Below are 26,096 nucleotides of genomic sequence, written 5' to 3' on the forward strand. Positions count from 1 at the left end.
GTCACCACCACCCTCGCGTTACTCACCAGAGTGTGGTGCCTGTAGACCTGGACCCCGCTGGTGGTCACCACCACCCTCGCGTTACTCACCAGAGTGTGGTGCCTGTAGACCTGGACCCCGCTGGTGGTCACCACCACCCTCGCGTTACTCACCAGAGTGTGGTGCCTGTAGACCTGGACCCCGCTGGTGGTCACGACAGCGTTACTCACCAGAGTGTGGTGCCTGAAGACCTGGACCCCGCTGGTGGTCACGACAGCGTTACTCACCAGAGTGTGGTGCCTGTAGACCTGGACCCCGCTGGTGGTCACGACAGCGTTACTCACCAGAGTGTGGTGCCTGAAGACCTGGACCCCGCTGGTGGTCACGACAGCGTTACTCACCAGAGTGTGGTGCCTGAAGACCTGGACCCCGCTGGTGGTCACGACAGCGTTACTCACCAGAGTGTGGTGCCTGAAGACCTGGACCCCGCTGGTGGTCACGACAGCGTTACTCACCAGAGTGTGGTGCCTGAAGACCTGGACCCCGCTGGTGGTCACCACCACCCTCACCTCCAACATCTCAGCCTCAGCATCTGCAAGTGGAACACTTTTTCTTAAGAATTTATGGGAAGATGTGAAAAACTTAATTAACATAATTATTTTTTTAATTTATTTCGCAAACAAATTAATGTGTAACTTTTGTCATGGTGATGACCAATGTGTATAATATTGTATGACCTGCTGTGTGTGCGTGTACTGTTGTATGACCTGCTGTGTGTGTGTGTGTGTGTGTGTGTGTACTATTGTATGACCTGGTGTGTGTGTGTGTGTGTGTGTGTGTGTGTGTGTGTGTGTGTGTGTGTGTACTATTGTATGACCTGGTGTGTGTGTGTGTGTGTGTGTGTGTGTGTGTGTGTGTGTGTGTGTGTGTGTGTGTGTGTGTGTGTGTGTGTGTGTGTGTGTGTGTGTGTGTACTATTGTATTACCTGGTGTGTGTGTGTACTCACCTAGTTCTCACCTAGTTGTGTTTGCTGGGGTTGAGCTCTGGCTCTTTGGTCCCGCCTCTCAACCGTCAATCAACAGGTGTACAGGTTCCTGAGCCTATTGGGCTCTATCATATCTACACTTGAAACTGTGTATGGAGTCAGCCTCCACCACATTGCTTCCTAATGCATTCCATTTGTCAACCACTGACAATAAAAAAGTTCTTTCTAATATCTGTGGCTCATTTGGGCACTCAGTTTCCACCTGTGTCCCCTAGTGGGTGTGCCCCTTGTGTTAAATAGCCTGTCTTTATCAACCCTGTCGATTCCCTTCAGAATCTTGAATGTGGTGATCATGTCCCCCCTAACTCTTCTGTCTTCCAACGAGGTGAGGTTCAATTCCCGTAGTCTCTCCTCGTAGCTCATACCTCTCAGCTCGGGTACTAGTCTGGTGGCAAACCTTTGAACCTTTTCCAGTTTAGTCTTATGCTTGACTAGATATGGACTCCATGCTGGAGCCGCATACTCCAGGATTGGTCTGACATATGTGGTATATAATGTTCTGAAAGATTCCTTACACAAGTTTCTAAAGGCCGTTCTTATGTTAGCCAACCTGGCATATGCTGCTGATGTTATCCTCTTGATATGAGCTTCAGGGGACAGGTCTGGCGTGATATCAACCCCCAGGTCTCTCTCTCTCTCTGACTCTTGAAGTATTTCATCTCCCAAGTGATACCTTGTTTCTGGTCTCCTGCTTCCTACCCCTATCTTCATTACATTACATTTGCTTGGGTTAAACTCTAACATCCATTTGTTCGACCATTCCTGCAGCTTGTCCAGGTCTTCTTGAAGCCTCAAGCTGTCCTCCTCTGTCTTAATCCTTCTCATAATTTTGGCGTCGTCAGCAAACATTGAGAGGAATGAGTCTATACCCTCTGGGAGATCATTTACGTATATCAGAAACAGGATAGGTCCAAGCACAGAGCCCTGTGGGACTCCATTGGTGACTTCACGCCATTCTGAGGTCTCACCCCTCACTATAACTCTCTGCTTCCTATTGCTTAGGTACTCCCTTATCCACTGGAGCGCCCTACCAACTACTCCTGCCTGTTTCTCCAGCTTATGCATCAACCTTTTATGGGGTACTGTGTCAAAGGCTTTCCGACAGTCCAAAAAAATGCAGTCCGCCCATCCTTCTCTTTCTTGCTTAATCTTTGTCACCTGATCATAGAATTCTATCAAGCCTGTAAGGCAAGATTTACCCTCCCTGAACCCATGTTGATGGGTTGTCACGAAGTCTCTTCTCTCCAGATGTGTTGCTAGGTTTTTTCTCACAATCTTCTCCATCACCTTGCATGGTATACAAGTTAAGGATACTGGCCTGTAGTTCAGTTCCTCTTGTCTGTCACTCTCTTTAAATATTGGTACTACATTAGCAGTCTTCCATACTTCTGGTAGGTCTCTGTTTCCAGTGACCTACTATACACTATGGAGAGTGGCAAGCAAAGTGCTCCTGCACACTCTTTCAATACCCATGGTGAGATTCCATCCGGCCCAACAGCTTTTCTCACATCCAGCTGCAATAGGTGCTTTTTGACCTCATCTCTTGTAATTTCGAACCTTTCCAAGGTCACCTGGTTTGCTGCCACCTCTCCTAGCGCCGTGACTTCTCCCTGTTCTATTGTAAAGACCTCCTGGAACCTTTTGTTGAGTTCTTCACACACCTCTCATTCTCTGTGTACCTGTCCTCGCCCACCCTTAGTTTCATCACCTGTTCCTTCACTGTTGTCTTCCTCCTGATGTGACTGTGTAGTAGCTTTGGTTCGGTCTTGGCTTTATTAGCTATATCATTTGCATACCTTTTCTCAGCTGCTCTTCTCGCACTAACATACTCGTTCCTGGTTCTCTGGTATCTCTCTCTACTTTCTGGTGTTCTGTTATTACGGAAGTTCCTCCACGCCCTTTTGTTCAGCTCCTTTGCTTTCATACATTCCCTATTAAACCACGGATTCTTCCTTTGCTTCTCTGTTTTTTCCTGTTGGGCTAGGACAAACCTGCTTACAGCCTCCAGACATTTTTGGGTAACATAGTCCATCCTGTCTTGTACGGACTTGGTTCCGAGTTCTGTGTCCCAATGTATATCCCATAGGAATTTATTCATCTCCTCAGTTTCCCTTTCGGTACGCCAGCCCTTTGGTTCCCAGTTCTTTTTTGGGGGTGATAATTCCTAGCTCAACCAGGTACTCAAAGCTTAATACACTATGATCACTCATTCCTAAGGGCTTCCAACTTAACTTCCCTTATATCCGACTCATTTAGGGTAAATATCAGATCAAGCAAGGCTGGTTCATCCCCTCCTCTCATTCTTGTCGGTCCCTTGACGTGTGTGTGTGTGTGTGTGCGTGTGTGTGTGTGTGTGTGTGTGTGTGTACTGGTGTATGACCTTGTGTGTGTGTGTGTATACTATTGTATGACCTGGCTGTGTGTGTGTGTGTGTGTGTACTGCTGTATGACCTGGTGTGTGTGTGTGTGTGTGTGTGTGTTTACTAGTTGTGTTTTTACGGGGATTGAGCTTTGCTCTTTCGGCCCGCCTCTCAACTGTCAATCAACTGTTTACTAACTACTATTTTTTTTCCCCACACCACACACACACACACACACACACCAGGAAGCAGCCCGTGACAGCTGACTAACTCCCAGGTACCTATTTACTGCTAGGTAACAGGGGCATTCAGGGTGAAAGAAACTTTGCCCATTTGTTTCTGCCTCGTGCGGGAATCGAACCCGCGCCACAGAATTACGAATCCTGCGCGCTATCCATCAGGCTACGAGGCCCCCTGTGTGTGTGTGTGTGTGTGTGTGTGTGTGTGTACTGGTGTATGACCTGGTGTGTGTGTTTGTGTCTACTGGTGTATGACCTGGTGTGTGTGTGTGTACTGGTGTATGACCTGTTGTGTTTGTGTGTACTGGTGTATGACCTGGTGTGTGTGTGTGTGTGTACTGGTGTATGACCTGTTGTGTGTGTGTGTACTGGTGTATGACCTGGTGTGTGTGTGTACTGGTGTATGACCTGGTGTGTGTGTGTACTGGTGTATGACCTGGTGTGTGTGTGTGTACTGGTGTATGACCTGGTGTGTGTGTGTGTGTGTACTGGTGTATGACCTGTTGTGTGTGTGTGTGTGTGTGTACTGGTGTATGACCTGGTGTGTGTGTGTGTGTGTACTGGTGTATGACCTGGTGTGTGTGTGTGTACTGGTGTATGACCTGGTGTGTGTGTGTGTGTACTGGTGTATGACCTGGTGTGTGTTTGTGTGTACTGGTGTATGACCTGGTGTGTGTGTGTGTGTGTGTGTGTGTACTGGTGTATGACCTGTTGTGTGTGTGTGTACTGGTGAATGACCTGGTGTGTGTGTGTGTGTGTGTGTACTGGTGTATGACCTGGTGTGTGTGTGTGTGTGTACTGGAGTATGACCTGTTGTGTGTGTGTGTACTGGTGTATGACCTGGTGTGTGTGTGTGTACTGGTGAATGACCTGGTGTGTGTGTGTGTGTGTGTACTGGTGTATGACCTGTTGTGTGTGTGTGTACTGGTGAATGACCTGGTGTGTGTGTGTGTGTGTGTACTGGTGTATGACCTGGTGTGTGTGTGTGTGTACTGGTGTATGACCTGTTGTGTGTGTGTGTACTGGTGTATGACCTGTTGTGTGTGTGTGTACTGGTGTATGACCTGGTGTGTGTGTGTACTGGTGTATGACCTGTTGTGTGTGTGTGTACTGGTGTATGACCTGTTGTGTGTGTGTGTACTGGTGTATGACCTGTTGTGTGTGTGTGTACTGGTGAATGACTTGGTGTGTGTGTGTGTGTGTACTGGTGTATGACCTGGTGTGTGTGTGTGTGTGTACTGGTGTATGACCTGTTGTGTGTGTGTGTACTGGTGAATGACCTGGTGTGTGTGTGTGTGTGTGTGTACTGGTGTATGACCTGGTGTGTGTGTGTGTGTACTGGTGTATGACCTGGTGTGTGTACTGGTGAATGACCTGGTGTGTGTGTGTGTGTACTGGTGTATGACCTGTTGTGTGTGTGTGTACTGGTGTATGACCTGGTGTGTGTGTGTGTGTACTGGTGAATGACCTGGTGTGTGTGTGTGTGTACTGGTGTATGACCTGGTGTGTGTGTGTGTGTACTGGTGAATGACCTGTGTGTGTGTGTGTGTGTGTGTGGTGTGTGTGTGTGTGTGTGTGTGTGTGTGTGTGTGTGTGTGTACTGGTGTATGACCTGTGTGTGTGTGTGTGTGTGTGTGTGTGTGTGTGTGTACTGGTGTATGACCTGGTGTGTGTGTGTGTGTGTACTGGTGTATGACCTGTTGTGTGTGTGTGTGTGTATGACCTGGTGTGTGTGTTTGTGTGTACTGGTGTATGACCTGGTGTGTGTGTGTGTGTGTGTGTGCACTGGTGTATGACCTGGTGTGCGTGTGTGTACTGCTGTATGACCTGGTGTGTGTGTATGTTCTTAGCTAATTGTACTCACCTAAATGTGCTTGCGGGGGTTGAGCTCTGGCTCTTTGATCCCGCCTCTCAACTGTCAATCAACTGATGTACAGGTTCCTGAGTCTATTGGGCGTTATCATATCTACATATAAAACTGTGTATGGAGTCAGCCTCCACCACATCACTGCCTAATGCATTCCACCTGTTAACTACTCTGACACTTAAAAAGTTCTTTCTAACGTCCCTGTGGCTCATTTGGGTACTCAGTTTCCACCTGTGTCCCCTTGTTCACGTACCACCTGTGTTAAACAGTTTATCTTTATCTACCCTATCAATTCCTCTGAGAATTTTGTAGGTAGTGGTCATGTCTCCCCCTTCCTCTTCTGTCTTCTAGTGTCGTGAGGTGCATTTCTCGCAGCCTTTCTTCGTAACTCATGCCTCTTAGTTCTGGGACTAGCCTAGTAGCAAATCTCTGAATTTTTTTAAGTTTCGTCTTGTGCTTGACAAGGTACGGGCTCCATGCTGGGGCCGCATACTCAAGGATTGGTCTTACATATGAGGTACACAAGGTTCTGAATGATTCCTTACCCAGGTTCCTGAAGTGAGTTCCGATGTTAGCCAGCCTCGCATAGGCCGCAGATGTTATTCTTTTTATGTGGGCTTAAGGAGACAGGTTTGGTGTGATATCAACTCCTAGATCCTTCTCTTTGTCCGTTTCATGAAGGACTTCATATCCCATTCTGTATCCTGTGTCTGGCCTCCTGTTTCCACTCCCTAGTTTCATTACCTTACATTTACTCGGGTTGAACTTTAGTAGCCATTTGTTGGGCCATTCATGCAGACTGTCTAGGTCATCTTGTAGTCTCATACTGTCTTCCTCCGTCTTAATCCTCCTCATAATTTTTGCATCATCAGCAAACAATGCGAGGAATGATTTTATACCTTCTGGAAGATCATTTACATATATAAGAAACAGTATGGATCCAAAGACTGAACCCTGCGGGACTCCACTGGTGACGTCTCGCAAATCTAAGACCTCACCCCTCACTGTTACTTGCTGCCTTCTCTTACTAAGGTAAGAGAAGGCAGCCCTTACTCTCCCTTATCCAATGGAGAACCTTCCCTTTCACTCCTGCCTGCATCTCCAGCTTTCGCACTAGTCTCTAGTGTGGCACTGTGTCAAAGGCTTTTTGGCAATCCAAAAATATGCAGTCTGCCCACCCCTCTCTCGTTTGATTCTTGTTTCCTGATCGTAGAATTCAATTAATCCTGTGAGGCATGACTTGCCATACCTGAAACCATATTGGTGTTGTGACACAAAGTTCCTTCGCTCCAGATGTTCGACTAGCTTTTTTCGCACAATTTTCTCCATTAGCTTGCATAGTATGCAGGTTAGGGACACTGGCCTGTAGTTCAGTGCCTCCTGTCTCTCCCCCTACTTGTATATCGGGACTATGTTTGCCGCCTTCCAATTTTCTGGCAGTTCACCTCTCACCAGTGATTTGTTAAACACCATGGAGAGTGGCAGGCACAGTGCTTCTGCTCCTTTAGTATCCATGGTGATATTTCATCTGGGCCTATAGCCTTTGTCACATCCAATTCTAGCAATAGCTTCCTTACATCTCCACTGGAATCTCAAATTCTTCTAGTGGTGTCTGGTTAATTATTCCTTCTCTTATCTCTGGAACTTCTCCTTGCTCTAATGTGAAGACTTCCTGGAATTTCATATTGAGTTCCATGCACACATCTTTGTCGGTTGTAATGAATCTGTCTGTCCCTATCCTCAGTTTCATTAACAGTTCCTTCAATGTTGTCTTTCTCCTGATGTGACTGCAGCAATTTGGGTTGGGTCTTAGCCTTGCTTGCTATGTCGTCTTCATATTGCCCTTCTGCCTCTCTTCTCACCCTGACGTATTCATTCCTGGCTCTCTGGTAACTTGCTCTGCTCTCATGAGTCCTGTTGTTACGATAGTTTCTCCACCCACTTTTACTTAGTTCCTTACCTAGCTTACATCTGTGATTAAACCATGGGTTTCTCTTCTGCATTTAATTTTTTACCTTTTGGGCCGGGATAAACTTTTCTGCTGCCACCTTGCACTTCTGCGTGATGTATTCCATCTTGTCTTGGTGTGTGTGTACTGTTGTATGACCTGGTGTGTGTGTGTGTGTGTGTGTGTACTGTTGTATGACCTGGTGTGTGTGTGTGTGTGTACTGGTGTATGACCTGGTGTGTGTGTGTACTGGTGTATGACCTGGTGTGTGTGTGTACTGGTGTATGACCTGGTGTGTGTGTATACTGGTGTATGACCTGGTGTGTGTGTGTACTGTTGTATGACCTGGTGTGTGTGTGTACTGTTGTATGACCTGGTGTGTGTGTGTGTGTGTGTGTGTGTGTGTGTGTGTGTGTGTGTGTGTATAATGGTGTATGACCTTGTGTGTATGTGTGTGTGTGTACTGTTGTATGACCTGGTGTGTGTGTGTTTACTGTTGTATGACCTGGTGTGTGTGTATACTGTTGTATGACCTAGTGTGTGTGTGTGTACTGTTGTATGACCTGGTGTGTGTGTGTGTGTGTGTACTGGTGTATGACCTGGGGTGTGTGTGTGTACTGGTGTATGACCTGGTGTGTGTGTGTGTGTGTGAATACTGTTGTATGACCTGGTGTGTGTGTATGTACTGTTGTATGACCTGGTGTGTGTGTGTGTGTGTACTGTTGTATGACCTGGTGTGTGTGTTTGTGTGTGTGTACTGGTGTATGACCTGGTGTGTGTGTTTGTGTGTGTGTACTGGTGTATGACCTGGTGTGTGTGAATACTGGTGTATGACCTGGTGTGTGTGTATACTGGTGTATGACCTGGTGTGTGTGTACTGTTGTATGACCTGGTGTGTGTGTGTGTGTGTGTGTACTGGTGTATGACCTGGTGTGTGTGTATACTGGTGTATGACCTGGTGTGTGTGTACTGTTGTATGACCTGGTGTGTGTGTACTGTTGTATGACCTGGTGTGTGTGTGTGTGTGTGTGTGTGTGTGTACTGGTGTATGACCTGGTGTGTGTGTGTACTGGTGTATGACCTGGTGTGTATGTGTGTGTGTGTACTGTTGTATGACCTGGTGTGTGTGTGTGTGTGTTTACTGTTGTATGACCTGGTGTGTGTGTATACTGTTGTATGACCTGGGGTGTGTGTGTGTGTACTGGTGTATGACCTGGTGTGTGTGTGTGTGTGTGAATACTCTTGTATGACCTGGTGTGTGTGTATGTACTGTTGTATGACCTGGTGTGTGTGTGTGTGTGTGTGTACTGTTGTATGACCTGGTGTGTGTGTGTGTGTGAAGTGTTGTATGACCTGGTGTGTGTGTGTGTGTGTGTGTACTGTTGTATGACCTGGTGTATGTGTGTGTGTACTGTTGTATGACCTGGTGTGTGTGTGTGTGTACTGTTGTATGACCTGGTGTGTGTGTGTGTGTACTGTTGTATGACCTGGTGTGTGTGTGTGTGTACTGTTGTATGACCTGGTGTGTGTGTGTGTGTGTACTGTTGTATGACCTGGTGTATGTGTGTGTGTACTGTTGTATGACCTGGTGTGTGTGTGTGTGTACTGTTGTATGACCTGGTGTGTGTGTACTGTTGTATGACCTGGTGTGTGTGTGTGTACTGTTGTATGACCTGGTGTGTGTGTGTGTGTACTGTTGTATGACCTGGTGTGTGTATGTGTACTGTTGTATGACCTGGTGTGTGTGTGTGTGTGTGTGTGTGTGTACTGTTGTATGACCTGGTGTGTGTGTGTGTGTGTACTGTTGTATGACCTGGTGTGTGTGTGTGTACTGTAGTATGACCTGGTGTGTGTGTGTGTGTGTGTGTACTGTTGTATGACCTGGTGTGTGTGTGTGTGTACTGTTGTATGACCTGGTGTGTGTGTGTGTGTGTGTGTGTGTACTGTTGTATGACCTGGTGTGTGTGTGTGTGTGTACTGTTGCATGACCTGGTGTATGTGTGTGTGTACTGTTGTATGAACTGGTGTATGTGTGTGTGTACTGTTGTATGACCTGGTGTATGTGTGTGTGTACTGTTGTATGACCTGGTGTGTGTGTGTGTGTACTGTTGTATGACCTGGTGTGTGTGTGTGTACTGTTGTATGACCTAGTGTGTGTGTACTGTTGTATGACCTGGTGTGTGTGTGTGTGTGTACTGTTGTATGACCTGGTGTGTGTGTGTGTGTCTATGTACTGTTGTATGACCTGGTGTGTGTGTGCTGTTGTATGGCCTGGTGTATACTATTGTATGATGTGTGCACTATTTTATGACGTGGGTTGTATAATATTGTCTGACCTGACAGAGGGAGGGGAAGGTGGACCTGACCGAGGGAGGGGAAGGTGGGCCTGACCGAGGGAGGGGAAGGTGGGCCTGACCGAGGGAGGGGAAGGTGGGCCTGACCGAGGGAGGGGAAGGTGGGCCTGACCGAGGGAGGGGAAGGTGGGCCTGACCGAGGGAGGGGAAGGTGGGCCTGACCGAGGGAGGGGAAGGTGGGCCTGACCGAGGGAGGGGAAGGTGGGCCTGACCGAGGGAGGGGAAGGTGGGCCTGACCGAGGGAGGGGAAGGTGGGCCTGACCGAGGGAGGGGAAGGTGGGCCTGACCGAGGGTGTTGTAATCCACAAGTTAGTAGGAATTATTAGCTAGAGGATCATTACTACAACACTTAACGAATGATGATTGAAAGTACATGTAAGTAGACAGACTATGGATCACATATCTAAGAAAGGTCAATGGATTAAGACCGAAGCTGTTTAGCCAAATTAATAATTCCTGGAAAGAGGAATTATTCTTCGTCAGGCTTCTAGGATCAAGGTTACCGCTCTAGGGATAAGGTTAATCGGATTATACCTTCCTCGAGAGGCGTGGTGAAATGATTGAGGCCATGGTTGGCTGGAGTCAGTCTGGTTGTGGAAGTTGAACTAGCAAGTCCTCCGAGGTCTCCGTTTGTGGCAGCAGCGAAATGTAGCAGACAGCTATGCGAGAGCCTGTTGTGATCTTAGTGACCAAGTTAAGTCTGCAGTATGTGAGTATTGAATGTAAGACTAACCGGGTGTGGAGCGTTGTAGTAATCATTCCGTATTAGGGACTTAGGCGGAAGTTACGAGTGTGTGTGGTGATCGCGGAGGTCAAGTGGTCTATGGGTATTGGAAGTGTATTGACCTAATAGAGTATGTTAATATATTATTATTTGTCAGAGTCTATTCTTTGTAATTAAATGACAAAACACGACGGCCTTTAAATACCTTCCCTATGTTCATTCATTGTGTTCCAGTACAAACCTAGTGGTACGCCTCAAGGGTCTGGTGTGTCTAGGAGTACACGGTGGTAGTAACGGTTGCTGAGGCAAGGTGTTATGTGTTGTGTAATCGCTGTGTTCGGAATGAACCGGGGTTCAGCGTCACGACATATTTGGTGGCAGCGCAAACAGGTTTGGAACACATTGAGAGATGAAGGAAGTATGTTACTGGTTTAGTTGGTGAGGGAATGTTCGGGAATTGGTAGACGTCGGGTTGTGTTCAGGACGGTGGATATTGGAGTGAGGAAGGGAAGGTGTGTGGGCCAGTGAGTGGCCATAGTGGGGTGTGGGGCCAAGGTGTGTGGCCAAGTGGAGTGGCCACGTTGTGCGGCAGGGAAAGGTCCCCTAAGGGGTGGAAACAGTAGTGTGGGGAACTGATAAGTGACGTTGTTAATGGTGGCTTAAAATTATAAGTGATTCTAGTGAGATTAAGGGAATAAGGCCAAGTAAGGTTACTGTACGGCAAAGCGTCAAGCTGGTTCATAAACGAGCACATTAGGGGCGAGTAGCCATGACGGGTACGGGTAGTAATAGGGGCGCCAGTGGCCAGGCCACGAGTAATGTCGGTCAGGGTGAGAGTGGTGATAACACGGCGGCGTTGCTTACGGCGCAGGCGGCAGCGTCAGAGACAATTGGGCACGTTGCACAGTGGTTGAAAAATGTGTTGAGCACGCATGAGACGACTAATGCAGGACCTAAGGTATATGGAGACATACCCACGTTTTTGGGCGCCAAACGGGATTCGAAAGGTCAGTTACTGACGGATATTAGAACATTTTTCTTTGCTCTAGAGAAGGCGACTAGTGTGGGGTCATGGTCGGATCAGGCAAAGATTGCATTGGCATATTCCAAGGTGAAAGGGGAAGCAAAGACCCTGCTCAACTCGGCGGAAATTAGAGAAATAAATAGTTATAGCGAGTTTAAGCAGGAACTGATAGATCATTACGATGTGCAGCACGATGCAGTAGAACTAAAGGCTCAGTTAGCTGCACTTAAACGAGAACCAGGGGAACAATTAAGGGCGTTTGGCCATAGAATAAGACTCTTGGGTGATGTGATTGAGCGGACGGAAACGCAGTTCACGGGGGTAGTAAGAGATTCTATGCAACGGAGTGTTTTTTTCGGTGCATTACCGCGGGAAAGTGCGTTACACTGCAGGGAAGCTAAGTCTTTTAAGGAAGCGGTGAAACATGCAATGTTTTAAGCGGAGAATAGCCCGACACATAAACTGACAGAGGATGACATTTTCAAAGAAGTGTCCCCTAAGGAACAGGCAAATCTTGCAGACACGCAAGAGAGACAGGCTCAGCTCTGGGCCCCAGTAGCTCAGCCAGTGGAGGATGAACCCGCGGCGGGGGTCACACATTCCAAGGGCAAAGGGCGAGGTGCTCCTCGACGTAACAATAATAAGGGCTGGGAGCCAAGGGTGTTCCAGGGACACAATACGAGTGGTGTGTCGTGGGGACCCCATTAGGGTACTCGTGGGCAGCGAGGAGGCTATAATCAAGGGGCACGTGGAGGCAGGTTCACTCCAGCTCCACCACGATACACGCCTGCTCAGGGAGCAACAGGAATGTACCACCAGAACCAGGGTACCGGTAGAGGGTATCCCCGGGGAACGGGGTACACTGCAGGTAAACACGAGCCAGAACGACCTAAGCAGACAAAAGTGTGTAAGCTGTGTGGTGACGGTAGTCACTTGGCCTGGCAGTGTAAGCTTTTTGTTCCGCCTAATTACCCAGTGTGTACAGTAGGGGGTGGCGGACAGTGGTTGTGTACCGTCGGGTCGGGTCATCCCATAAAGGTGCATTTACGGTTAAAGGGCACTATCTATACAGCCTTGGTGGACACCGGTGCTTCCGTGTCCATCATGAGTCGTAGCGTGTTAGGATCAGACGTCAGGCTGATACCGAACAACAGGAGATTAACGGCGGTGGGGGATAATGCGTTGCGGGTGTTGGGTGAGACAACTGTGGATTTCCAGCTAGAAGATAGATGGTTTAAACATAGTTTTGTAGTAATACAGGATATAGGGCTGAAACATACCAACATTATCTTGGGAATTGATTTCCTCGAAAAATACTCATGTACCATAGCGTTCAGCGCAAGGGGGAATAAATTGGTATGTGGGGGTCAAGCGATAGACGTTAACAAGGTGAGGAGTAGAGAAGGAGTAGCAGTAGTGAGGGGTAACTGTGGTAACTCGGCTGGGGACCAGAATATACAGTGGGCAGTCACGGTACCCAAGGATGTCACCATTCCGGGAGAAGCATCCTTAGTGATTAAAATGACATGTAAAGCCAAGGGAGTAGACGTTGTGCAAATTGAGCCATTGGATAATCCAGCAGGGTTGGTGATAATGGAGACTATTGAAGACATAAATGAAGGGGTAATTCGGTTGAGGGTTTTTAATCCCTCTCGGTGGCCAGTCACCTTGAGTAAGCATGCACAGGTAGCGTGGGCGCACCCTGTGGAGGAGATTATTGCAGCCATGTCAGTAAGTCAGAGTGAGGGCGATGAGGATAGAATGGATAAATTAATGGGAATAGCGGATAGGATGTCCATGGAAAGGGAGGTTAAGGAAGCCTTAAGGGGCTTAGTCAGGGAGTTCCCGGATGTTTTTGCGTTGAGAGGGGAACCCCCAGGGTGCATTACTCAAGGAGCACATAGAATTGACGTAGAGGGCGCACATCCAGTATATATGAGAGCATATAGCATACCAGTGGCACACCAGAGGGAGGTGAAAGAGGAGATAAGCCAGCTAAGGGAGCATGATATCATTGAACCATCCAGTTCACCGTGGCACAGCCCTCTCGTAGTAGTCAGGAAAAAGAATGGGGGAGTGAGGTTATGCGTAGATTTCCGCAGAATAAACAAGCTGAGGAAGGACGAAGCATACCCATTACCTAACATACAGGACACATTGACACACTTGAAGGGTACACAATATTTTACCACATTAGACCTACTCAGTGGGTATCACCAGATACCGCTGGAGGAAGAGTCGAGGGAAATCACAGCGTTTAGTGCGTGCAACAACGAGCTCTGGCAATATAAACCACTTCCAACGAGCTCTGGCAATATAAACCACTTCCTTTCGGGTTGAAGTCAGCACCTGCTGTGTTCAGTAGGCTAATGATGAGTGTGTTATCGGGGTTGATAGGTCCCACAGCGTTGCTGTACCTCGATGACGTAATCGTGCTGGGAAAGTCATTAGAGGAGCACATGCATAATTTGAGGAAACTCTTGCTAAGGCTGAGGTCACACAACCTCAAAGTGAATTTCGAAAAATGCAGTTTTTTTTGGAGAATCGGTAACATTCCTTGGTCATACAGTGGGCCGGATGGGTATCAGTCCATTGCCAGGTAAAACCAGGGATATTCAAGAGTTCCCAGTTCCACAGAACAAGAAAGAGTGCAAATCTTTCCTGGGGTTGGTTAGCTATTATCGGCGATTTATTAAAGATTTTTCAAAAATTGCAAGACCATTACATGAGATCAGTGGACTTGCAGAGTTCGTGTGGGGGAAGGAACAACAGCAGGCGTTCCAGGTACTGAGGGCTGCTGTCAGCTCTCGCAGTATCTTGGCGCACCCAGATTTTAGCAAACCGTTTCTGGTGTATGCGGATGCTTCTGGCGCAGCGATAGGTGGTGTGGTAGCTCAGGTGGATGAGCGAGGACGGGAGCGTCCCATTGCATTTTGTTCACGAGTACTATGTCCTGCAGAGAGGAACTATAGTACGATTGAGAGGGAAGCGCTAGCGATCACATTCATATTACAACGGAACCGGTACATCTTGCTTGGACATGAAATTTGGCTCAGAAGCGATCACAAACCCCTTAAGTATGTGTTCGAGTCCAAGGAGCCTTGTCAGCGACTGGCACGGTGGGTTACCTCGCTCTCAGAGTTTAACATTGCAAACTTTGAACATGTACCAGGGAAAAGGAATGTGGTCGCTGACGCGTTGTCAAGGTGTCACAATGTAGCAGTGGTGAGTGAAAGGGGGGAGGAAGATGTGTCGTGGAATGTGAGGGAGTTGATACGGAGTCAGGAAGGTCACCCCCTGTGGGGGGAGGTAAGGAAGTTTTTGAGGGGTCAGCGTGCGGAGTTGAGGAAGTCACTTCCAGCACCAGTGGATGAGTTTGTGGTTGAAGATGAGGTGTTGTATCATCTTGGTAGGGTTTCGGGTATACGGTCTGAACCAGTATACCAGGCAGTCTTGACACCGGAGTTCCAGAGGACTGCAATGTATCTGTGTCATAACATCCCAGCAGCAGGCCATGGAGGGGAGTCCAAGACGTTGCAGAGGGCACGTCAAAGGTTCTATTGGCCATCCATGGGTAAAGATATCAAGGTCTATGTAGCCTCTTGTGACAGTTGTCTGAGGTACAAGGCACATAGGTTGGGGGCGGAACCTTTGCGTAGGTGGCCGGAGGTGAGTACTCCCTTCGAGAGAGTACACATAGATCTCATTGGGCCGCTACCACAAGCTCATTCAGGGGCGAGGTACATATTTGTAGCGGTGGATGCACTCACACGGTTCACTGTGGTGAGTGCACTCCGTTTTAAGTCGGCAGAGGATGTGACCCAGGCCATGGTGGAAAGTGTGTTAACCAGGTTTGGGGCTCCTCAACAAGTTGTGTCAGACCAAGGGTCAGAGTTTATCAATCAAGTATTTCAAAGCATCGCGAGTGTGTATCAATTCAAACATACTCCAGTGCTGGCATATCGACCATCGGCGAATGGTTTGGTTGAAAGACACAATGCTGAAGTAATCAGTATTCTGCGGCATTTGGCTGCAGATGATGTGCTTGCATGGGATCAGAGTTTGTCGATGGTGGACTCGGCGCTCAACACGGCGTTCAATAGGTCGGTGGGAGAAACCCCGCATTTTTTGTTGCATGGGTTCGATCCCCGACTTCCGTTCACGACGTTCACAAGCAAGCAACCGCCATGCTATGCGTTAGACTTCAAAAGTGTTGTCTGTAGGCGAGCAACCAAGGCATTTGACTTGGTGAAACTACATTTAAGAAAGTCGACAGAGGTAGCAGAGGCATATTATAATGCGCGGAACAAGGTCCAAGCAAAGGTGATCAATGAAGGTGATAGGGTATTCGTGAAGCAGATGCACGCTCAGGCAGAAGGTAAGTTGGCACCCAAGTTTGTGGGGCCATGTCGGGTAATTAGCAAAAAGAATGCAGAAGTGAAGGTTAAGGTGCTAAACACACGGCATGTGTTCTCCTGTCACCCAGACCGCGTCTATACACTGACCGGTCAGGCAAGTGAGGAGCCATACCCTACGGGGAGTGTTCCAGGGAAGAGCACACCAGCGGCTGAGAACATAGGTAGGGGTACGAGGAGTTGGCAATCAAGGGTAGATAACACAGAACAGCCTTCGCAGGACCGAGGACAAGGTCCACAGGCGACGGTGACACATCGCTATCCGACCCGCTCTCGTGGGGTCATGAACACAGAAGGAGCATAGTATATACTGTAGAGTAGTGCATGGCCATGGTAGTTTTTGTAGAGTGTGGGGTAGTGTGTAGAGTGTGGTGTTGAGTGGTGCATGGGCATGGTAGTTTTGTAGAGTGTGGGGTAGTGTGTAGAGTGCGGTGTTGAGTGGTGCATGGGCATGGTAGTTTTGTAGAGTGTGGGGTAGTGTGTAGAGTGTGGTGTAGTGTGTAGAGTGTGGTGTTGAGTGGTGCATGGCCATGGTAGTTTTTATAGAGCGTGGGGTAGTGTGTAGAGTGTGGGGTAGTGTGTAGAGTGTGGTGTTGAGTGGTGCATGGCCATGGTAGTTTTTATAGAGTGTGGGGTAGTGTGTAGAGTGTGGGGTAGTGTGTAGAGTGTGGTGTTGAGTGGTGCATGGCCATGGTAGTTTTTATAGAGTGTGGGGTAGTGTGTAGAGTGTGGGGTAGTGTGTAGAGTGTGGTGTTGAGTGGTGCATGGCCATGGTAGTTTTTATAGAGTGTGGGGTAGTGTGTAGAGTGTGGGGTAGTGTGTAGAGTGTGGTGTTGAGTGGTGCATGGCCATGGTAGTTTTTATAGAGTGTGGGGTAGTGTGTAGAGTGTGGGGTAGTGTGTAGAGTGTGGGGTAGTGTATAGAGTGTGGTGTTGAGTGGTGCATGGGCATGGTAGTTTTGTAGAGTGTGGGGTAGTGTGTAGAGTGTGGTGTTGAGTGGTGCATGGGCATGGTAGTTTTTGTAGAGTGTGGGGTAGTGTGTAGAGTGTTGTGTAGAGTAGCATGTGTAGTGGGTGGTGTAGTGTTGTGGCGTTTGGACGCCTGGTATGGAGTGTGGTGTTGTGGAGTACATAGCGGCACAGGAGGCCAGGTGGTGGTGGGTACGGTGAGTATCGGTGTAATGAGGCAACCCGTTCTCGCAAATTTAATAAGTCAATATTGACTTATTAACTACGTGCATAGGTGACATACTTAACATAATAGATACCCTTAAGAAGATTCATAGAAAACACCGACCTTACCTAACCTTGTTAGTATCTTAAGATAAGCATCTTATTGCTTCGTAATTACAATTATTACCTAACCTATAATAGGTATAGGTTAAGTAATAATTGTAATTACGAAGCAATAAGATGCTTATCTTAAGATACTAACAAGGTTAGGTAAGGTCGGTGTTTTCTATGAATCTTTTTAAGGGTATCTATTATGTTTAGTATATCACCTATGCACGTAGTTAATAAGTCAATATTGACTTTACGAATTTGCGAGAACGGGTTGAATGAGGTCAGGTGCGTCAGGACGCAGAGCCTGGCTGTTGAGAGACGTGGTGTTATAATGAGGTCATCAGTGGTTGGGTTGACCAGAGGTGATGGTGTGTCGGAGTGGGTAAGTATTATGGATAAGATTATAATGTAGAATTTCAAAATTTCAGGTGTTGGTGGTTGCAGTGAGCGAGCCAAGTAGATATACTAATTTCTCATTAATTAAGTTGTTACAGGAATCTCGCTAGAAGCGAGCCAGTGGCAGTATGATGCTTTAGTGACATTAGTTGTGAAATGATTTTAATGAGGTATTTATTGTGATAATGTATGTGTATGTATATACTGTATATTACCTCATCGGCACCATTACTGAGTGTTAGGCTTGAGAAGGTCCCCCGGGATCATGTCACAGAGCTTCAGGTAGAGTAGAAGGGAAGCTATGAGGCTACACTCAGTTATTCTAGAAAAAAAGGGGGGTGGAAGTGAAGCCAACGTGACGTTATAGGCGAAATTCGCCCCCTGACATCAAAGCAGGGATAAGGGCCAGCTGCAATGGTTTTGCAGCTGCACTCAGGCTATATACGGGGAGAGAGTAAGGAGCCGAGGGGGTTATGTAATAATGGGATCGAGCCAGGGGGCTCCGAGGGAATATTTTGCAGGTACAGCGGTCGGGAAGGTGTGAATACAGGTGGACACACTCTGGGCGGATGGGCCTAGACTAGAGAGCTGTGAGGGATCTACAGCGTTCTGGGATTGGTGCCCTGGAACGAGACGTCAGCACAGACCCAAGGGAACATGACCCTGGGGTAGGAATCTCCGTTGCTCTGGAGGCCAGGATCACGTTACCTCAGAGCAACGATGGGACATTGACAACATTCACCAGGATGGACAGCCTGGGTTTTGTCTGGGTCATGGAGGATCTATGACCTAGCAACCATGGGACACGAAGACAAGAGAAGTGATGCTGCCAATTGTGGAGGAGGCCAGTGAAACATTGTGTGATCATTGTAAGCCCTTATGTTAACAGTACAGGGCAAGATGTTAAATTATTAACTTGTTACTAAGGATGAAGAACCTTAGATATATATGTGTTGTGTATATATTAATGACTAGTGTCATTTCTGTTTAAGTGCCAGCATTCTGGTCCATGTAATTTTATGGTTATGTTTGTATGTAATTATATGTCAGCAGTTTAGGTATATGTGCATTGTTGGAGATGGGAAAAATTATTACAGACTATTTTACCTGTACTATGATGTGAATATAATGTATATGTTGGAGAAGTGTTGTGAGTCATGTCGGGGAAAATTTTAATTTATTTCATTGTGTGTATGATGAACTTATTGGATGATTTTTTAGTTGTACACATATGGTGGGTGCATCCTCCAGGTCCTTGCACTAATGGAACCATTGCAATGATGCATATGGGGACATATGCGTGTTTAAGGAGGGGAGTGGTGTTGTAATCCACAAGTTAGTAGGAATTATTAGCTAGAGGATCATTACTACAACACTTAACGAATGATGATTGGAAGTACATGTAAGTAGACAGACTATGGATCACATATCTAAGAAAGGTCAATGGATTAAGACCGAAGCTGTTTAGCCAAATTAATAATTCCTGGAAAGAGGAATTATTCTTCGTCAGGCTTCTAGGATCAAGGTTACCGCTCTAGGGATAAGGTTAATCGGATTATACCTTCCTCGAGAGGCGTGGTGAAATGATTGAGGCCATGGTTGGCTGGAGTCAGTCTGGTTGTGGAAGTTGAACTAGCAAGTCCTCCGAGGTCTCCGTTTGTGGCAGCAGCGAAGTGTAGCAGACAGCTATGCGAGAGCCTGTTGTGATCTTAGTGACCAAGTTAAGTCTGCAGTATGTGAGTATTGAATGTAAGACTAACCGGGTGTGGAGCGTTGTAGTAATCATTCCGTATTAGGGACTTAGGCGGAAGTTACGAGTGTGTGTGGTGATCGCGGAGGTCAAGTGGTCTATGGGTATTGGAAGTGTATTGACCTAATAGAGTATGTTAGTATATTATTATTTGTCAGAGTCTATTCTTTGTAATTAAATGACAAAACCCGACGGCCTTTAAATACCTTCCATATGTTCATTCATTGTGTTCCAGTACAAACCTAGTGGTACGCCTCAAGGGTCTGGTGTGTGTAGGAGTACACGGTGGTAGTAACGGTTGCTGAGGCAAGGTGTTATGTGTTGTGTAATCGCTGTGTTCGGAATGAACCGGGGTTCAGCGTCACGACAAGAGAGGGGAAGGTAGACCTGACCGAGGGAGGGGAAGGTGGACCTGACCGAGGGAGGGGAAGGTGGACCTGACCGAGGGAGGGGAAGGTGGACCTGACCGAGGGAGGGGAAGGTGGACCTGACCGAGGGAGGGGAAGGTGGACCTGACCGAGGGAGGGGAAGGTGGACCTGACCGAGGGAGGGGAAGGTGGGCCTGACCGAGGGAGGAGAAGGTGGACCTGACTGAGGGAGGAGAAGGTGGACCTGACTGAGGGAGGAGAAGGTGGACCTGACCGAGGGAGGGAGGGAGGGTGGACGACCTGACCGAGGGAGGGAGGGAGGGAGGGTGGACGACCTGACCGAGGGAGGGAGGGTGGACGACCTGACCGAGGGAGGGAGGGTGGACGACCTGACCGAGGGAGGGAGGGTGGACGACCTGACCGAGGGAGGGAGGGTGGACGACCTGACCGAGGGAGGGAGGGTGGACGACCTGACCGAAGGAGGGAGGGTGGACGACCTGACCGAGGGAGGGTGGGTGGACGACCTGACCGAGGGAGGGAGGGTGGACGACCTGACCGAGGGAGGGAGGGTGGACGACCTGACCGAGGGAGGGAGGGTGGACGACCTGACCGAGGGAGGGAGGGTGGACCTGACCGAGGAAGGGAAGCCTGTATGGTTGAAGGGTAAAAAAGGTGTATATTGCCAGTAAAATCTACACGTGACCTTGGTGAAAACGTTTAACTGGCGTCCGGGTGGAGGGTGTTACTGACCTTGTATGACCTGCTCGGCCGTCATGTTGACTGGGTGGAGCGACTTGTCCTCTGTAACGAGACAAGAATTTAGCGTCGGACGAACATAAGTTAGATTGTAACAATCCTCTAACCTTAACTCCAACTGCGATAGCTACCCGTCCTCATAATAGCACGTGACGTATCCTTAACTAAGGGCACAAACTATCGTACTAGAAAATGGTAGTGGCCTAAAATCTCTTTTTCTGTTGTTTGGTTCTCTGGTAATTTAGAATCTTGACGTTGGGAAGGGTCGTGCTAACGGGCTCAACTATCAGCATGAGAACATCTCTGGAGCAAGAGGGACTAAGATTGTCTCTCTGCGCGTATGAATGTCTGTACACTATCTCTTTTCTAGTTTATCTTATGTGTTTACAAACATCAAAGCCTTTAACAGATATTTCAGCTATAACTGACTGTTTACGACAGGAAGACACACAGGTGTAAGCAATGTAATAATTCTATGTAAACATATTTCATACAAAAAATAATATTTTTGTTCAACTGGAACTCAAATCACCCATCAATAAATAATTAATAGAAAATTCAATACACGAGCACCCTATGAAACATAGGAATACAATTGGAAAATATATACAATTAGTGAAATGCCTTGGTATGAATATACATTTAAACACTTGAATGCTAAATTAATAGTATGATTATACATTCCGTGGACCTCGGGACCCGTTGACCCCTGGAGCCAGGGACCCCGGGGCCCCGGGACCCCTGGACCCCGGGGCCCCGACACCCGGGGACCCCGAGACCCGTGGACCCCTGGAGCCCCGAGACCCGTGGACCCCTGAAGCCCCGAGACCCGTGGACCCCTGAAGCCCCGAGACCCGTGGACCCCTGGAGCCCGGGACCCGTGGACCCCTGGAGCCCGGGACCCCTGGAGCCCGGGACCCGTGGACCCCTGGAGCCCGGGACACGTGGACCCCTGGAGCCCGGGACCCGTGGAGCCCGGGACCCGTGGACCCCTGGAGCCCGGGACCCGTGGACCCCTGGAGCCCGGGACCCGTGGAGCCCGGGACCCGTGGACCCCTGGAGCCCGGGACCCGTGGACCCCTGGAGCCCGGGACCCGTGGACCCCTGGACCCGTGGACCCCTGGAGCCCGGGACCGGTGGAGCCCGGGACCCGTGGACCCCTGGAGCCCGGGACCCGTGGACCCCTGGAGCCCGGGACCCGTGGACCCCTGGAGCCCGGGACCCGTGGACCCCGGGGCCCCGAGACCCGTGGACCCCTGGACCCGTGGACCCCTGGAGCCCGGGACCCGTGGACCCCTGGAGCCCGGGACCCGTGGACCCCTGGAGCCCGGGCCCCGTGGACCCCCGGGACCCGAGGAGCAGTGACTACTAACTCACCTCAGGAGCAGTGACCACTAACTCACCTGAGGAGCAGTAACCACTAACTCACCTGAGGAGCAGTAACCACTAACTCACCTGAGGAGCAGTAACCACTAACTCACCTCAGGAGCAGTAACCACTAACTCACCTGAGGAGCAGTAACCACTAACTCACCTGAGGAGCAGTAACCACTAACTCACCTCAGGAGCAGTAACCACTAACTCACCTGAGGAGCAATAACCACTAACTCACCTGAGGAGCAGTGACCACTAACTCACCTGAGGAGCAATAACCACTAACTCACCTGAGGAGCAGTAACCACTAACTCACCTGAGGAGCAGTAACCACTAACTCACCTCAGGAGCACGAGATGAAGTGACTCACCTGCTATCATCCTCCACTTGATGGGGAAACTGTCTCTAACAAGATAGTGTCGAGAGCCCTTGTTTAGTTGAGGCGTGATGAGTAGAGTGGCTGCCAGGCACCATACCCACGCTACACCCATCGCTCTCATCACTAGCGGCGCCTGTTGCTAGTGGTGGTCGTTGGTAGTGGTGGTCGCTGGTAGCGGTGGTCGTTGGTTAGGGGTGGTCGCTGGTTAGGGGTGGTCGCTGGTTAGGGGTGGTCGTTGGTAGTGGAGGTCGTTGGTAGTGGAGCTCGTTTGTAGTGGTGGTCGTTGGTTAGTGGTGGTCGCTGGTAGCGGTGGTCGTTGGTTAGGGGTGGTCGCTGGTTAGGGGTGGTCGCTGGTTAGGGGTGGTCGCTGGTTAGGAGTGGTCGTTGGTAGTGGAGGTCGTTGGTAGTGGAGCTCGTTTGTAGTGGTGGTCGTTGGTTAGTGGTGGTCGTCGGTAGTGGTGGTCGTTGGTTAGTGGTGGTCGTTGGTTAGTGGTGGTCGTCGGTAGTGGTGATCGTTGGTTAGTGGTGGTCGTTGGTTAGTGGAGGTCGTTGGTTAGTGGTGGTCGTTGGTTAGTGGTGGTCGTTGGTTAGGGGTGGTCGCTGGTTAGGGGTGGTCGCTGGTTAGGGGTGGTCGCTGGTTAGGGGTGGTCGCTGGTTAGGGGTGGTCGCTGGTTAGGGGTGGTCGCTGGTTAGGGGTGGTCGCTGGTTAGGGGTGGTCGCTGGTTAGTGGTGGTCGTCGGTAGTGGTGGTCGTTGGTTAGTGGTGGTCGTTGGTTAGTGGTGGTCGTTGGTTAGTGGTGGTCGTTGGTTAGTGGTGGTCGTTGGTTAGTGGTGGTCGTTGGAAGTTGCATGTGTTTACAGCGGTGGCGTGATGAAGGTTGTGTCTGTGGTCACAGCTGCACCGTGTGAGCGTTGTCTGACCCTCAAGCGTCACAGCTGCACCGTGTGAGCGTTGTCTGACCCTCAAGCGTGACAGCTGCACCGTGTGAGCGTTGTCTGACCCTCAAGCGTGACAGCTGCACCGTGTGAGCGTTGTCTGACCCTCAAGCGTCACAGCTGCACCGTGTGAGCGTTGTCTGACCCTCAAGCGTCACAGCTGCACCGTGTGAGCGTTGTCTGACCCTCAAGCGTCACAGCTGCACCGTGTGAGCGTTGTCTGACTCTCAAGCGTCACAGCTGCACCGGGTGAGCGTTGTCTCGCTACTACAACTGACCAAACTGTGCCACGCTGTCATTCACTAAAGTCAGTCTTACGTCATATGGTACTCAAAGTTTGGGTATGTTGTGACGGTGTTGTGGAGGCGGCACAGGGGGCTGTGTGGGAGCCTCCGACCAGTACCCGCGATAAGTCCCACACACACTGAGGAAAAAGCCGCCACTTTTCCTGGTTCTCGGTGACGTGGAATTTTCACTTTGTTTCCTCGTCTGATCACTGTGGCATAATGGTATATCACTGTGGCATAATGCTCGAAACGCTATGGGGGTTAGTGGCTTTGCAAGAACGTAAAAATACAAATATTATGTAATCTCACAAATCCATTGTACCTACATAAGTAAATAAATAAATAAAAAAATAAAAATAGATAAATATAAATAAATGAATAAAATGCGTCTGGTGGCTGCGGCCACTGACCATTCGTACGTGTGTACACCCCACAAAATGTAGCCGGGAGTGTGGCGTTAGGCTGTGTGAGGCGACAAGTACAGAGGGGAATGGAACAACATTGTGAGGTGTACCACTGCGGTACATGCTCACATATTTGAAAAATTTAGAGCGTATCTTAATGCACAACATTGTAATATACTTTTCACTGCAGAGTGTAAAGTGGATAATTCGTTGTCGTTTCTTGATGTCAAAGTGAATAACCTTAATGGGTTTAACACTAATGTTTACAGAAAACTAACTTTTACTGGTTTAGGTTTAAATTTTAATTCTTTTGTTCCTGATATTTTTAAGAAAAATGCAATTAATACTCTACTGAATAGAGCCTTCATTTTATGTTTGAATTGGTCAAACTTTGATACAGGAAATAATTTCCTTGTGATTATTTTTTTCATATATTAGTTATCCTTCGCATATACCTTTATAAGGAATTTCTTAAATAATCAGTTTCATCCTTTTTAGGATTACTTTATTAGAAAGGGATATTAACTATATTAAAATACCATTTTATGGCACTATTAGTTATTTCTGTAAGGAAAAAACTGTCGAAAAAAGTTCTGTTGATTGAGGAAACTTTTACAGCACACTTATACTCAAGTGGATTTAATTTGCCCGAAACGCATTGCGTAATAGTGGCTTTAGGCATTGTATGTACTAGCTCTATCTATCAATCCATTAATGTAACATCACTTGTATGTATGTACCTTACCTGAATAAACATATTTATTTATTTATTTATTTATTTAAATTTAAAGATAAAGTGCCTACCCTCCTGTGCTCTAGTATCGTATACTAGCTGTACCCGGCCATGCGTTACTGTGGCTCAGCAACGGACGAGCGTTGCTGAGCCACAACAACCTTCCCTGTCCCCCAGTCCTCCCTTTACCCGTCTCCTCGGCCTCCCAACCATTACCCACTTCGCCGTCCCATCGTCCTCCCCACCATTCCCTCTAACTTCCCACCAAACCCTACTCCCATGTCCCTTTTTCCTCCCCCTCATTCTGTATTCCCCCATCCCCTCGCCCCCACCATCCCAAATTTCCCCGTCCCCTCGTGTTTCTCTACCATTAACCCCCTCCCTGTCCCCCAGTCCGCATGAGCACTGCACGAGCATGAGCACTGCACATGCTCTCACGAAACTAGTGAGTGACATTACTGGTTCCAACTACCGAGAATTTGTGAGGATTCTAAATATCGTCTACAAGGCTAACGGACTCCAGACCATCATCGTACCTGACGAAGTCTTCCCCACCTCTGCCTCAGCTTCCACTTCAGTTACTGAGCCGGAAATCACTGTAAACGCTGCCGCACTTGTTGACCTACTGTCTGCCACTGTTCCACCCACCACTCCAGTTGCTGCTGACCCTACACCAGACCCAGTAGAGGCTGTTAGTCTCTCCTCACAAGACAACGACCCTCCTGCTCCTGTTTATGCGTCTTACAATTGCCCTAGAGACCTGAAATATACTATTTCTCAGAAACGTGTCACAGCTCGGGAGTGGAACATCGACTACGAAAACGGACTGAACGATGACGGAACCCGCAGAGAGTTTTGGTACGTTGAGGCTGACACAGTTCGTTACTGCACTGATGTTACCATGCTCCACCCTGCCATTATTGACCCTCAATACTACGTGAAATATCCGAAACACGCCGCTATGATAAAGAAAGAAATTCAAGAACGAACGGGCAATGAACCTTCAACCCAGCAGTCACCCAGTACCTCTTCATACCAAACCTTCAGGGACCACTGTACTAGTCCCCGACCCTTCAAACCCATCGTCGGATGATGCTCCAGCTCCTGGTCCGGCCTCGGACATTGCTGTGAACGATACTGAACCTACTGCAGCTGCAACATCTGCTCCTGGCATGGTAGCAACCCAGAAGCCGACGACTTCTCATCCACCATCTCCTGTTACATCTCCACCCACAGTACATACATCCACTGAACCTTCTACATCTGCAGTAAGTCCTACTGCTGCTACTAAACCATCAGGAACATTACTTCCAAGATCCACATCTCCTGGTATGTACTCATCTGACTCATCAGATGAGGATGTCTCTGTGGGAACGACATCTCCACCTTCACAAAAATACAACTATTCATCTGCCGATTTTCTTTATGACGCTATTGATCCCACAGCAATGTCAACACGAAGTCGGACCGCCAAGAA

At 48.6% G+C, this 26,096-nt stretch overlaps 1 long non-coding RNA gene across 1 annotated transcript; it reads right to left on the reverse strand.

Annotated features, from left to right (window-relative positions):
* Positions 1–344: 344 nt before the first annotated feature.
* On the reverse strand, positions 345–23,877 carry LOC138352007 (uncharacterized). The gene is made up of 3 exons (XR_011222686.1): positions 22,252–23,877; positions 20,503–20,553; positions 345–571 (listed from the first exon to the last, which is right to left on the reverse strand). It is a non-coding gene; the product is annotated as an uncharacterized lncRNA (long non-coding RNA).
* Positions 23,878–26,096: the final 2,219 nt, after the last annotated feature.

Source organism: Procambarus clarkii, chromosome 52 (genome assembly GCF_040958095.1).
Source record: "Procambarus clarkii isolate CNS0578487 chromosome 52, FALCON_Pclarkii_2.0, whole genome shotgun sequence".
In the NCBI taxonomy this organism is placed as follows: domain Eukaryota; kingdom Metazoa; phylum Arthropoda; class Malacostraca; order Decapoda; family Cambaridae; genus Procambarus; species Procambarus clarkii.